Below are 13,902 nucleotides of genomic sequence, written 5' to 3'. Positions count from 1 at the left end.
TGTCCTGGTTAGATTATTCAAACAAAAGTGGTTCTGCACTTAGTTTCTCCTTAATTTTGATACACATTTTTAAAAGCAATAACAATTAACTGCTGGAACAGCAACACAACATTCTTTTGATTATATACTCAAGAAATATACTAACTCTCTTTGCTAGCCTGTGATGAACAGTTCATTTATAGAAACCTTCCAACTTTTTCATGGGTGATGTTCCCCAAGGTACACTGCAACCTCAATAAGGATGGTCATCATTCTTTGCAAGGTTTACAGTAAAAGCAGACTCTTATTAAATTACCTGTTACAGATTAAGAAGGGAAGGCAAATGCTCTATCTGTAAGGCAGTTCACATTTTTGGAACTATCAAATAATATTGTCTCTTCTTTCTTTTTTCACTCAAGTATTTGACTATCAAGCTTACGAAAATAGCATTACTGTAAACTCATCTGTAGAACTTCACAGATGATCATAGAAATTATTTGTGTTCAGCTCATCAAACATTTGCAACCACACTGGAAAACTGAACTATGATCTTCACTGGTAAATTCTACTTTGATCTTCACATCATCTGTAAAATTCAACAGCGATAATCTTATACACCTTTCTAGATGCTGAGAAAGTGTTAAATTCTATGTAGCCAAGAACCTATTATACTAAAAATGTTTATCCATTTATCCAGATGAGACGACAGTGTGTTTACAATAATATCTTCTCATCCATCAGGAGAAAGAAAAGGTTACAATCCATTTAATGTGTGCCATGTGCATTTTATGTCTTTTTAGTTCCTTAATCAAAGTGACTACCAAGTCAAATAACTTGCAGAGTATAGAATATAAATACTTTTACCTTAAAAAGTAGCTTTCAATCTGAAAAAAAAAATATCGGGTTAGTTTGACAGGATCTATTTTTTATAAACTCATGTTGATTGGCATTAATTCCATCTTTCAACTCTTTATTATCTAAGCTTTACATCAGATGTTCCCTTATTTCACCAAGGATCAATGTCAGATTGACAGGCCTACAATTACTTGGGTTGTCCCATTTAGCATTTTTAAATATTGCCACAATATTAGTTTTCTATTGGTCTCATTTAAATGTCTTCACTTCTTCATATGCGTATCTATCTATCTCAATATCTTGCTTCCATCGCAGTGATCTGACAATCTAACAGATAATGCAAAAATCAGAAAATCACATTGATAATGACAGCACAAGATCAAAAGAAAGAGATGTCTTAAATTAAAAAAAAAAAGAAGTCATATCTCTCTGAACCAACTCCGTCCTCTCTGCCAGTGCTCTCCCCCCTTCCTGCAACAAGAAAAGACTGAGAAAAGAAGTGCTCCTTGTAAGGTGGCCAGGCAGTAGCCTCTGAGGGGAAGCTGTGTAAAACAACAAAAGTACCACAGACAGCTCTGAGTCGTATTGATTAATGCACTACTGGAAGGCACCCAGTGAGGAGGAAGGCATACAAACCCAGCTAGAATAGAAAAATCTGGCTCTGGCTGATTTCTATGACAGGAGACAAAGTACTTGGTATTTAGAGGAAAGGTAGAAAGTTGCAGCTACGTATGAAAGAGAAAAAAACCTAGATTCAGGTGGCCTACATTTCAACCAAGATCCAGCCCCTGCTGTTTTCCATTGACTGTGTGCTTCTGAAGGTCTACAGCCAGACAATAGGAACTGGGACATGGATAGAATTTAGGCTACATTAATTTTCATCAGAGATCTGTGTGTGGAAGAATTATGCCAAAGAATGAAAAATACCTTTTTTAAATTGTATTTTCTTGTGAAGAGAGTGGTCGGTCACTGGCAAGACTGCCCAGGAGGCTGTGTGATCTCCAGTCATATCTTCTCTGGAAACAATCTTAAGAAATCTGATCTAATTTTGAAGTGCCCTGTGCTTTGAATAGGAGGTTGGGTTAGGGGACTTCCTGAAGACTTTTCCAACCTAAACTTTTCTATAAATTCTATAAATTTTCTATGGGTTTATTTTTCAGGACATTATAATAAAAACATGTTATTAACATAGAGACACAAAATTATGAGGGCAGGCATATTTAAGTTTTTGGTGATATAATTATTAATTTTTTCTAAAGAAATCTGGAAAAGCCAATGATTCTAAGCCAACATGGTTCAAAAGTAGCAAATCCATCAAATCTATACCAGATTGTTCTTAATGTAACAGCCCAGGAACAGTCCAGACAACCAGAGAGAAATGATCTTCAGCTACACTTTGTGAAGGTGAAGCAGTTGAAGACATTAAGATTATGAGACACATAAATATACATCTCTTGTTTTTAAGACATTTGAAATATTTTCAAATTCTTAACGCTACAGAGCAAAAGGTAAATCCTAAATGAATAGCTTAAATAAAATCAAATCAATCCTAGAGAGAACATTTCTGTAATTTTGTAGGAGTTTCCTTCTGAGCCTCCCAAGAAATGACTATAATCCACTATCAGAAACAGAATACAAAACTGAACTGCTCTAATACCATATGTCAATCCTTGCAATTCTAAGTATCCAGTCTCAGAGAAATACCAGTTATTAGTCAATATCTTAATAGTGCCTAGAAAATGAAAATGTTCTGTACTATATATATTATAATGGCATTTTAAGGTCATCACAATTTTCTTCCATTTACCACCATAAATGGTGTTTTCAAATTACAGAGCAAATCCTCCTCTGCTATAGTTGACCTTCTTTAGAATATATGTATCTTTAAGATTATGTTGTAAATTTCCAGACAGGAAATTTATTTCTGATGTAAAAAATGAATAATTTTATAGGCAGGAGGCATTAATTTCTTACTTTTTTTTTATTATTAGTTCAAATATTTTGCATTTTTAAATTAAAATATGGAAAATTAATTTGCTAAAGAGCATGATTTTGTTGTTCTTTTCAAAACTATACTTCAGAAAATGCTTACCAGGCTCTACCTGCAAGTTTGCACTTTCTAAAGATTTTCCAAGGTTCACGTTCCTTAATACAAGATGAACTGGATTAACTCATGGTAAAAATGTAAAGGGAAAAAATAAAAATAAAAAATAAAAAATGAAAAAATAAAAATAAAGGATACAGGAGGTGACAATCAAGTTGGAACATTGGTTCTGGCATAACTAACAGGTTTCTTACAGAAAGAAACACAAGGAGGGATTTCTTTTTTACTCAGTCATAGTTAGGGATTTTAAAGTTACTTGTAATCAGAAGGCGAATCAGAAGATACCAAATACTCCTCAGCATATGATAATCTAGCAGAAAACACATTCATCCTTACAGAATTCACCAAGAGCCCAAGGAGAACCTACAGTATATATCTAGCTTCTGAATGTATACAGCATGCAAAGAATGTGCAGCAGAAATATCACTACCAACCATTTTGAAAGGAAAATAAAAACACTACCAGGCAAAACAGCCCAAATGTCATCCAAGCACATGGGTATTGGAAAAAATGTCAAGTACTACACGTGAGTTTCATGCTTTTAGAAAAGGAGGGAAGAATGAAGAATTTAAATTCCACCCCACATTGTTCTGGTTGCTGCAAATGAAAATTTAGATGCCTCACTTCTCAGTTCACTACATGAACTCAACTGAGCATTGTAATTCCTATTGCCACACCAGAAATCCAAACTGTAGACATCTTGTTATTCCATGTCACAATACCCAAGTTCCCTCCTGCATCCCGCCTTCACAGTATTCCTGTTATCTAGCTTAGTTTGAAAGGGATGATAGTGGTACCACTCTAACTTAGTAACTGAGATTGAAGGAAATGGAAGGCTTTCACAATTTGTCATAAAATTCAGTAGCAACGAGAAAATCAACGCATCTAACTGTTGTTTCATTTGGTCTTGAAAACAACATCAAAATATGGAATTTGATGATGTATTGATTTTATTTGGAGTATTTTGATATGGATCCAGTTATTCTAAGCTACTTCTGACAAGTTGAATCAAAGGTGCTCACTATGACATCAAAGTTGGCAGACTTAATCTATCACTGAAGTCCTTCAACTTGGCTCTCAGTAACTGGGACAAAACAACCCAGGTAATCCTCTTGTAACATCAAAGTTGTAGACATCATTACATCCTACATAAATAAACTATCATTTTCTCCACTGATTGTGAAGTTTCCAAGGTAGTTGTTGACCTCCTGTTGGTTTTGTTTTGTTTAAAACTTAACTTAAATTTAAAATGACCTATTAGTTCTAACTGTTGTTAGCAGATTATTTTTCTTTAGTTTCATTGTAATGAGCATAATAATAGAAAAGTGATGTCTTCCAGGGAAATTTTAACTTAAAAAATCACACTTTGAAGTTACTGGGGAAAAGACTTGGGATCTTGTAGGAAATCTAGAAAGCACAAGGTGTCTGAAGACAAATAGATGGAAAGAAGTATGGAAATAAAAATGTGTCAACATGAGTAACTTTCAGAACTTGTAAAACATTATCAGTTTGCTGGGTGGAGTTAATCAAAGTCTCTAGAAGAAAAGTTATAGACAAACATCTAGTTTTCTGCCGTAGTAAGAACTTTTTGAAGTACCTAAGGATTATACTCAGGATGTGCTAAGCAAAGAATGGATGGTGTCCAAATTATACCCATTTTATCTCTGCTCATTTCTCAGTATATGGACTGTGGCAATTTCTTCCAAATGTTTGACTTTACAAACTAAACAGCAGTCTTACAGAGTAGTTTGGATTATTCTTCTGTAGTATAAAATACGATAACAAGATATGCCTTTAAAGACTCCAATTTATCATTGTTACAGTTCCCCAGAGAGAAAAATGGTATCATAAAAATAAATAAGGGCAGAAAAGATCCATTGAAAGAAAAAAAAAAAAAAAAAAAAAAAAAAAACCACCATAAAATTCTCAATGTAGATACATTATGCTTTAAAAGGCTTCAATCTGCCTTGTAGGTCAGTATGATGAAACATGCACTACAAAGTCCACCAACAGCATTTAGTGGCTGAGAAGAGTCAGACTTAACAGGTGTCACATCAACTTCACATCCTCAAAAAGTAAAACATATAAAATAAGGTAAGAAAAACACACATTAATGTTTTCTGCATGCAATCTTTATTATCATGGATACACATGATCTTTCTCTTGACTTTTCATACATAGTCTGCAACCTTCTTAGGAAAGATACAAGAACACGTAGTAAAACTTCTTTAATTCATCTTTCATTCATACTGTACAGATATTTGAGTCATTTAGTACCAGTATCTCATATGCTATGTTGAATGTGCATTGTGCACTTCCAATATATTTGAGAGAAATATAATAAGTAACAGTCTGAGGAGGAAAAAAAAAACAAAAACAAAAACAAAACAACCACCACCCTCAAATCCCATCATTTGACAGGCAAGAACTAACTTCAAATCAAGCCCTACCAAATTAATTAATTATTTCTCTATACAAACTAATCTCAGAGGGGAAAGAAAGGCAACATTTTCCTCATATTCAGTATTTTCTCTTCCATAATGCGTTACATCAGGTAAAATTTATCCAGGGCACTGCATACTTTTTTTCTGTGTACAGTTCCCAGTATTTTAGTGAAATACTGGTGTGTTTTACACCTTAATTTGTCTCAGTTTGCATTTCCTTAACTAATCCTAGCATTCACACTTGTATTTATTATAAATCAGTTTATATATCCCTAGTTAATATTTGCTTAGGGCTTATGTTGATTTCACAATACATGCAATTTTCTGGCTCCATCTTTATCTTCAAGGATTAGATTGAATTGAGCAGCCCTGTAGTAATTTAGTTTTATCTTGTGCCTTACAGTTTTATGTTCTTGTAATAACACTTCCCTACTCTATTTTATTTAATTAAATATATCCTATTTCACAATGACAACATTTTTATTTTTGAGTTTATTTGCTAAACAGCTGCCATTGTGGCAAGATTCTGTGGTGAAAAAACACTTATTTTAAAGAAATTTAGAATAGAAATTGCCAAGTGTAGAGGGAGGAAGGGATTTGAACTTGGCATAAGAGTTCTCCATGATTAAATTTGAATTGCTTTGGCTTCTCTGTCTGGGCTCTGCAGTTAAATAGCTACATTCGTATTCATTTCTCTTTTTTTTTTTTTTTTTTTTTTTTTGGTCTTGATAGAAGAAGTGCTTTCTGAAAACAAGTGTGGATTTGCCAAGTTATACTGAAAGATTTGTGATCATTTCTGTCTTTGGCTTCACTTACACTAAAATAGCAGGTAAATGCTAATTATTTTTGCAACTCCATCATTTTAGCACTACACAGTTAATTTTGATGCTGATGAGGGCAAAGCTAATTGACAGCATATCCATAATAAAAAGCAATGGGTCTGAACATAAGGCTTCAGCGTTTCCCCACCTCCTTTAGCTTAAATAGGAAAACTGTTTTGATAAAACCAAATGTTGTGCAGGTGCATTGAGTCCCTGCAGAGGATGTTAAATGGGTTTGATCCTAAATTGACTAGTATGAGCAAAGTGGATGTATTTACTCACAGCTCTGGCAGCTTCTTTGGTAAATAGTCTGGCACATTACAGAGTAAGCATGTCTAGCTTTGAGTCTTTTTTTTTGACCTGCAGCTGTGTGTGCTTATCTACATTCTTAACGGAAACCACAAATAAAAAGGATATTAAATTTCTAAAAGAGTAGCTTGCTTTCGTCTCATCACTTTTCTTTGTCAAGTACCTTTCCTCTTGGGTAGCTTCTTCTGATGTTGTGCTCAATAAGGGGCTCTGTGCTCAGTTGAACAAAAGGTTTCTAATGGCTGGGAAACTTTTCACACTATGTTCTCCTGCTTGACCTCCAGACAAACAGCATGTCACATTATTCTATTGCGCACCCCATCCATCAGGCACCCTGATTTTGCCCTCACATTCACACAGCTGGCTTTCATAGAGAATAATTTTCTTTCTGATCTGAGCACCAAGTGTCTACACTTGGATGTTCTTATCAATGCTCTCACATGCCACATGCCTAAGTCTCACATATTACAAGAGGGATCTGACTTTGGCAGGTTTTGCAAGTTGTTTCTCATTCTGGTCAAAAGCAGGTTAATTCAGTTTCACTAAGTTTTTCTATTGGCAGAAAGTAACTGAAATTCCTATCTGCACAGCAACATCTCCACATCACCCAAGTATGGCAAAAATCTACCCCAGCTCAGCTTGACTTTTGAGCAGCAAAAGAATTTGACAGCCAGTACCAAGACAGCCCCTGCTCCAAGACAGATAAGCTATTCTTAAAAGCATCTTTTCCTGAAAGAATTTAATTTAATAAGAAATTCTTTTTATGCAGAAAAAAAAAACGTTTTTCCTAATAGCTGTACAACCACTAGAGTCATTGTTGAGGCTTAATTTGAACTTTGAAAGAAGAAATGGAATGTCCTTATAGGAAGATTTTAGAAAAGAGTAAGTTTAGAAACTATTCCCTCTATTTCTTTAATCGGAAAATCAAAACAACTTATTTCCTTGTGAAAAAGGAAATTGGGTAATTTGATCGTAGTACGCCAGTACTGAGAATCAGCAAAGATTTATTCAACAAATTGAGTAAAAAAAAAAATATTCCAATTCATTAGTGATATCCAAAGACAGATAAAACAGATAGTAAGGTCCATAAATAAGTCCTAACTTTTTTTTTTTTTAAATACAGAACTCATGCAACACAAAGTTACTGAGTTCAGTAAAACAGATGCAGAATGACATATCTCTTCTCGGCCTTTTGGCTAAGATCAAGTGTAGTATCTGTGACATTTTCATAAATTGTCTTCATGCCATTTGATCACCTTCTCTACTGAAGTTACCTCTTCTTGTTCTCAGTGCTTTAAGAGTCTGTCATCCAAATAGTTGTATCCTTTTTTTTTTTTTTTTTTTTTTTAATTAGACAAATCCTCTTCCAAATACACACAGGACTCAGAGGTCACTGAGAGCAATCATGCTCAACACATTGACCTGCAGTTTCCAATTTGCTATCAACAGGACTGTTGTAGGCGGCTGCAACACAGGACCTGATCCTCTGAATTTCTGCTGTGCTACTGTTTGAGGACAAATGCACTGGTCCACTCCCCACTGGTCCACTCCTCTATCATAGACAGAATCAAAAAATTACACTACTACTTCACAAAAACAGCCTGTACTTGTTTGTTTTTATAATCCTTACCTAACAATATGCAGCAGTTCAAAGTAAATGCTTACAGAGATATCTTCTGAGCTATACCCCTACAATATTTCCATCAGCTACAGAACAGAAGGCTATTTCTCTTTTATCAAAGGCTATTCTCTTTTAACAGAAAGCTATTCCTCTTTTATCAGAAAAAAAAAAATATCTTTTTACAAGGTGTCATTATAGGAAATATGCAAATAATTTTGTTAATTACAAGAATGCTAAGTGCTGGAATATACTTTGACTAAATTTCTCTGCTACCACATGAAGAGGGTATAGTGGTACAAATCAGAACACAAGACGCAGGTGATACAGTTTTTTGTCAAAGAGGCAAAGCAAATACTGTAAGGATGCATATAATGCATTTCCTTATAAAACAGAAAAAGAGTGAAATCAGGATGCTAATTTTTTTTAAAGCCAAATTGCAGCTCCTCGGGGAGATTGTCAACAGAACCTCCAGGAAATTGCCCTCCAGGGAGCAGAGCAGAGCTGGCAGATCTTTAAGGAATCTTTCCTTAGGGCATGAGAGCTCTCCATCCCCAAGTGTAGACAGTCAGGAAAAGAAAGCAAGACTCTATAATGGCTGAACCAGAACTTGCTTGTCAAATTGGAGAGCAGTAAGAAAATGCACAGGCAGTGGAAGCAGGGGCTAGTATCCTTGGAGGAGTATAGGGATGCTGCAAGGCTGTGCAGGGATGGTCTCAGGAAGGCTAAGGCCCAGTGGGACCTGCACTTGGCAAGCTGTGGGATGGAAGAATTGAGCACAGTCCTGTCTCAAGTCCTGTCCTGTCTGACTTGGGGGTATGGATGGATGGCAGCTGGGCCAGCAATATGCCCAGAATAAGGGCCAGAATAAGCCCAGAAAGTCAACCGTATCCTGGGCTGCATCAAAAGAAGCATGGTCAGCAGGTTGAGGAATGCATCTGAACTGCATTCAGATGTGAAGTCCTCAGTACATGAGAAATGTGGACCTGTGAGAGCGCATCCAGAAGAGGGCCAAAATATGGTCCAAGGGATAAAACATCTCTACAAGGACAGGCTGAGAGAGCTGGGGCTGTTAAGCTCAGATAAGCCCAGTTTTGGAGGACACCTGAGAGCTGCCTTTCAGTAGATATAATGGGGATGTAACAAAGAGGACAAACTCTTTGGCAGAGTTTGTGGTAACAGGGCAAAGGGAAAATGTTTCAAACTAAATAAGGATTGATTTAGACGAGATATAAGGAAAAAGATTTTCACAATAATAGTAGTGAAACACTGGCACATGCTGCCCAGAGAGATGGTGGATGCCTTATTTCTGGAGACACTCAAGGTGAGTCACACTGGACAGAGCTCTGAGCACCTGATCAAGCTGTAGATGTCCCTTTTCATTGCAGAGCAGTTGGACCAGATGACCCCTAAATGTCCCTTCCAATTCAAATGATTTTATGATTCTGATTTTTTCATGGTATGCTTATGTCTGTTGATATGGCCTTGTTTTTAAGGATAAACTATTTGTGAGCAGAGTACGCATACTTTCGGGTTCCCATTCTTTCAAAGCAATGCCCAGCAGCAGTGCAATCACAATATTATGTCTAATAATCATATGCAGTCATTCCCAATCACACTGACTACATGTAGAAGCAGTTACAGACTTTTGGAAATGTGGGAAAATGTCAAACCATATTAGGCTGTCTGGAAAGAAGAAGGAAGAGGTTCACAGCTTGATGAGGAAGATTAAACCTTGCTGAACCATGCTGAACACCTGAAAATATCAAATAACAAAAGATAAATGGGGAAAAGCCTGAAGAAGTTATGAAATGTAAAAAAGAATAATGTTCAGTGGAATAATAAATGATACGAAATGGCAAAGAAAGTGAAGATAAATTATCTATAACTACTAAAAACTCATGACCTACAACAAGCTGCCAGTATGGCTCTGCTAACTGGGAACCTAGAATATTGTGTTCTTTTTAATACTCAATTCTCAACTAGATGAAGACAGACAGGAGGGATTTGGGAGGTACAGTCTAATTCTTAAAATAGATTTATTGACAACTTGTGGTTGTGTGTTGTTCAACAGGGAGGTTCAGATGGTCCTTTATTCAGTAGTGGTCCACCATGAAGTCAGTGAAGAGCCAATGTGTAAGTAGGAAAGTACAACTGTTTATTTCAGATGTTACATTTATTGCTCTCTAACACCTGTGATAAAGAAGAATCATGTCTCTGTAAGCCTTAAATACTGGGAAGCCAGAGCCAGCCAGCCAATTCTCAAATAAGGTGTCATAATACATGTACAAGTCTAGTTGTGATTATCTAGAATAGACAGTTTATGTTCAGCCCTTTGCAGAAAAGAAGCAATTTCCTTATGGGTCATGGGTGAATTCTACTTTACATTGCTCTGAGTATCTATCCATTGCCTGGACGCCAGGAGACATGATACGGACAAATACAAAATCTATGCAAAATGGCACATAACTTCAAAGTTTGGGGCTTTGGAGGAAGAAATGGAATGAGTACAAAGCATGTTGCTTGGCTCAGGATTGCTGTAACAGACCATGTTCTTTGGGATCCTCATCAATCATAGGAAAGTGAAGAGCAAAAATAGTACAGGATATTGCACTTATGGTCTCTTCTTGCAGGATGGAAATGGCATACCACCCAAGACACAACATTCACTTATTCTAAGATCTTTTAAATTGCTATCAGTTTTATATCATTATCAGTCTATGAGAAATTTAGACCCTGGATAAAAACCTAGGGGAAGATACCTTGCTGATAGAGGAGGGGGTTATCTATAGCTATTTGAAAAGCATGAAGAACACGAATCAAAGGATGAACAGAGGAAAATAATGGAAGTGATGCCAGACTTTTAATTTAGACTACATTCTTCACATTAAGAAAGACAAAACTGAGCTAACCGTCAGGGAACACTTCCTGCTTATAAGACACTTTAAAGTGACTCCGAAAGAAACATTTGGTATGTTAAAAAGCAGTTTGAAGACAGATGAAAGAAATATATTGCACTGAACAACCCAGCAGTTGCAGGACAGTGAACTGGATGACCTAATAGCTATTTTCTTTTCCTTACATCTGTGATTCTGTGATTCTAAATATATATCCAGAAACAAAACAAAACAAAAAAAGCAGTAAGACAGTAGATGCACTGAAGAACATAAGTGGAAATTTAGTGACAGATGAGGTTGATTCTGCCTCAGGACTAGATGAATTCCTCACCTCATTATTCACAGAGGGAGAAAAAGAGGAAAAGAAAGTGGAAGGTAGCATCTCCGGGACTGAGAGACATTCTCCTGGAGGGGAAAGTAAAATGTTAAAAGCCTTTGCTATTGCACTGGAGAAGATAATAAGGCAATTAGGACTGTTACATTTGACAAAGCACCAGGCTCAGATGAATTTTATCCCAGAATCCTGAAGTAAGTAGCAAAGGAAATTGGAAAGCCTTCAGCAAAGGTTTTTGACAGGCCACAGAGGAGCACAATTGTACCCAAGGATTAAAGGGGTACTAAAGTTATTCCCAGATACAAGGAAGAAACAAGGGAAGATTCAGGGGACAAACCCTCTAAGTCTCGTTTCAGCTGAGAGAAAGATATTGGAAATAGTGCTAAGGGACCATGCTGAAGCCATTTTAATGTATAATTTCATGCAAATAACAGGGAAATAATGAAAAGTCTGCACATAAAAGATGTTATTGGAAAAGTAGATTGCAGTGAAAAGATTGATCCCATTCTTATAGTTTTTCAAGGTTGTATAAAAAGGAAGAGAAGCTCCTGAATAAATTATGATGTGAATTAGTTTGAGTAATTATTTTCAACTCACCTGAACATTTCCTTAAACGTTGCCAAAACACAGCTGGTTTAAGAGTGTAACGTTACAGAAAAACGTACAACAACTAAGAGGGAGAAATGCAGAAATGCATCCTAGTAGTTAAAGTGCGAAGAGTTCATTCACTGTATTTACATTACAATCTTGTTTAAATAGATCAACCCATAACAGATCTAAACTGAACTATGTACCACTACCAATGCAGTCAAGTGACACCAAGCTCAAGTGAGGCTGCAAAGCCTGACTGACACCTGGGTAAATACTTCAGCATGATCCTGCCCACAATCAACTTTATCACAACTGCATTACCACAACCAGGATTAACTAGTTTAAAGCTAGCTGAAGTGAGCCTGTAAAAGCAGTGATATCTGTAGACGTATTCTTAGACAGCCAGACTTTAGTCTTTTCAATTTGGTGAATCCTCCTTTGAAGCTTAAAAAAAACCCAGCCCTACTTAAATCCCTTTATGTCTGTAGATGTAAAGTTGCAAAGAAGAATCATGAGAACTGCATTCCCAAAAACATAAATAAGGCATTAAGACTGGATCCTGAGCCTATCAGCTCTAGCTACTGTTGTGACTGCCTCCATATTCCTTCAGGAAACTGTTTTTTCTTTGTTTTCATCCTGTAACACCATCATTTGTCTCTCATTCTTTTCCTCACCAACCTCCAGTTTGCCCTTCAGGAATCCCCTGGAAACCTAGATTTAAACCCTAACTGAATCTGTAACCATGTTATTATAAAAAAGTCATAAAAATTCAGACCTCTGGGAAGCCAAATCCATTATTCTTTTGTTACGGGGCGTTACAACCTTCTGTATACGGAACACAACATTATTTCTTCTCTTGCTAAGGTTTCATGTTTCAGTCACCAATTAGCAGTTAGTGTTTTGAAAACTGGAAAGAGCAATTATGAAGAAAATAGTCTTTAAATTAGCTTAAAGTATTCAGAAAAACAAACAAACAAACAAAACCAAAAACACCTAGAGTTACATCTATCCAGAGTGACAACTTGCTCCACTGGAGGCAATAGGATCTGTATCTTTCCAAAACACTTAGGATGTCAGGTCAAGTAAAAATGGACAAAGATTTCCTCTGCTGCCTTTCTTACATTCCAATCTCCTTACCTCACAACAAATGTTTAACTACCCAAAATGGGCATATCCCATTCCTGCAGTTTAAAATATCAGGATTTTATGTATGGGATGACTTCGTGTTCACTTTGCCTATTTTAAGTACTGCCACAACATGAAAAGTTGTGGAGAAGTCAGAGGTATTATTAAAAAATTATATATCCCATGCAGTCTGATCAGCAGTTTTCCCCCTTCGCAACTACTGAAGAGCTTTTTAGTCCAGCTTCCTATTCTTTCCTCCTCCCCTCTCCCAGTTTTTCTAGTTGGTTGTCAGGGTGTTCTTTGTTTCTTTTCTTCGTTTTCAAGTAGCTGCCAGACTTTTTAGTAGAGGGCTGACACTAAGGTTTGCAAAAAGCAATTTCATTTTGTTTATATGACTGTAAACACCTGTTCCAGATGGACAATTTAGGGGATTGTTTGGGATTTGGCTTTTGTGGCACTTTGCCGTGAACACAGCAGAATATTTCCAAGAACAGTCTGAGCTATATCTTTTCATCCAGTACACACAAAAGGCTACCTCCTGAAGGTAAAGCCAAAGTCTACACAGTCCCACTGGCATGACTAAAAACATCATTTGTCCCAGAGCTTTCTTCATATTCACAGGGAAAGAGTCTGCCTGTGGATGTGTAGATGCCACTTTCAGTGACACCACATGAAGTTCTGCAGAAAGGAAGGAAAGTAAAGGAAAGGAAAGGGAAGAAAAGGAAAGGGGGGAAGGGGGGGAAGGGGAGGAAGGACGAAGGGGGGAAGGGAGGGTAGTCAGGTGGCAGAGTCGGAAGAACGTAGGGAAGAAGGGAGCAAGCAACG

At 36.6% G+C, this 13,902-nt stretch overlaps 1 pseudogene; it reads left to right on the top strand.

The window, feature by feature from the left end:
* Window positions 1-7,688: 7,688 nt before the first annotated feature.
* Window positions 7,689-7,773, top strand: LOC122174943 (annotated as a pseudogene).
* The last annotated feature ends 6,129 nt before the right edge of the window (window positions 7,774-13,902 follow it).

The sequence above is a fragment of the Lagopus leucura genome, unplaced genomic scaffold, assembly GCF_019238085.1.
Source record: "Lagopus leucura isolate 7727_CA_CO unplaced genomic scaffold, USGS_WTPT01 Super-Scaffold_73, whole genome shotgun sequence".
Classification (NCBI taxonomy): Eukaryota; Metazoa; Chordata; class Aves; order Galliformes; family Phasianidae; genus Lagopus; species Lagopus leucura.
The sequence above is the reverse complement of the archived record's forward strand: the minus strand, read 5'-3'. Positions and strand labels throughout refer to the sequence as shown.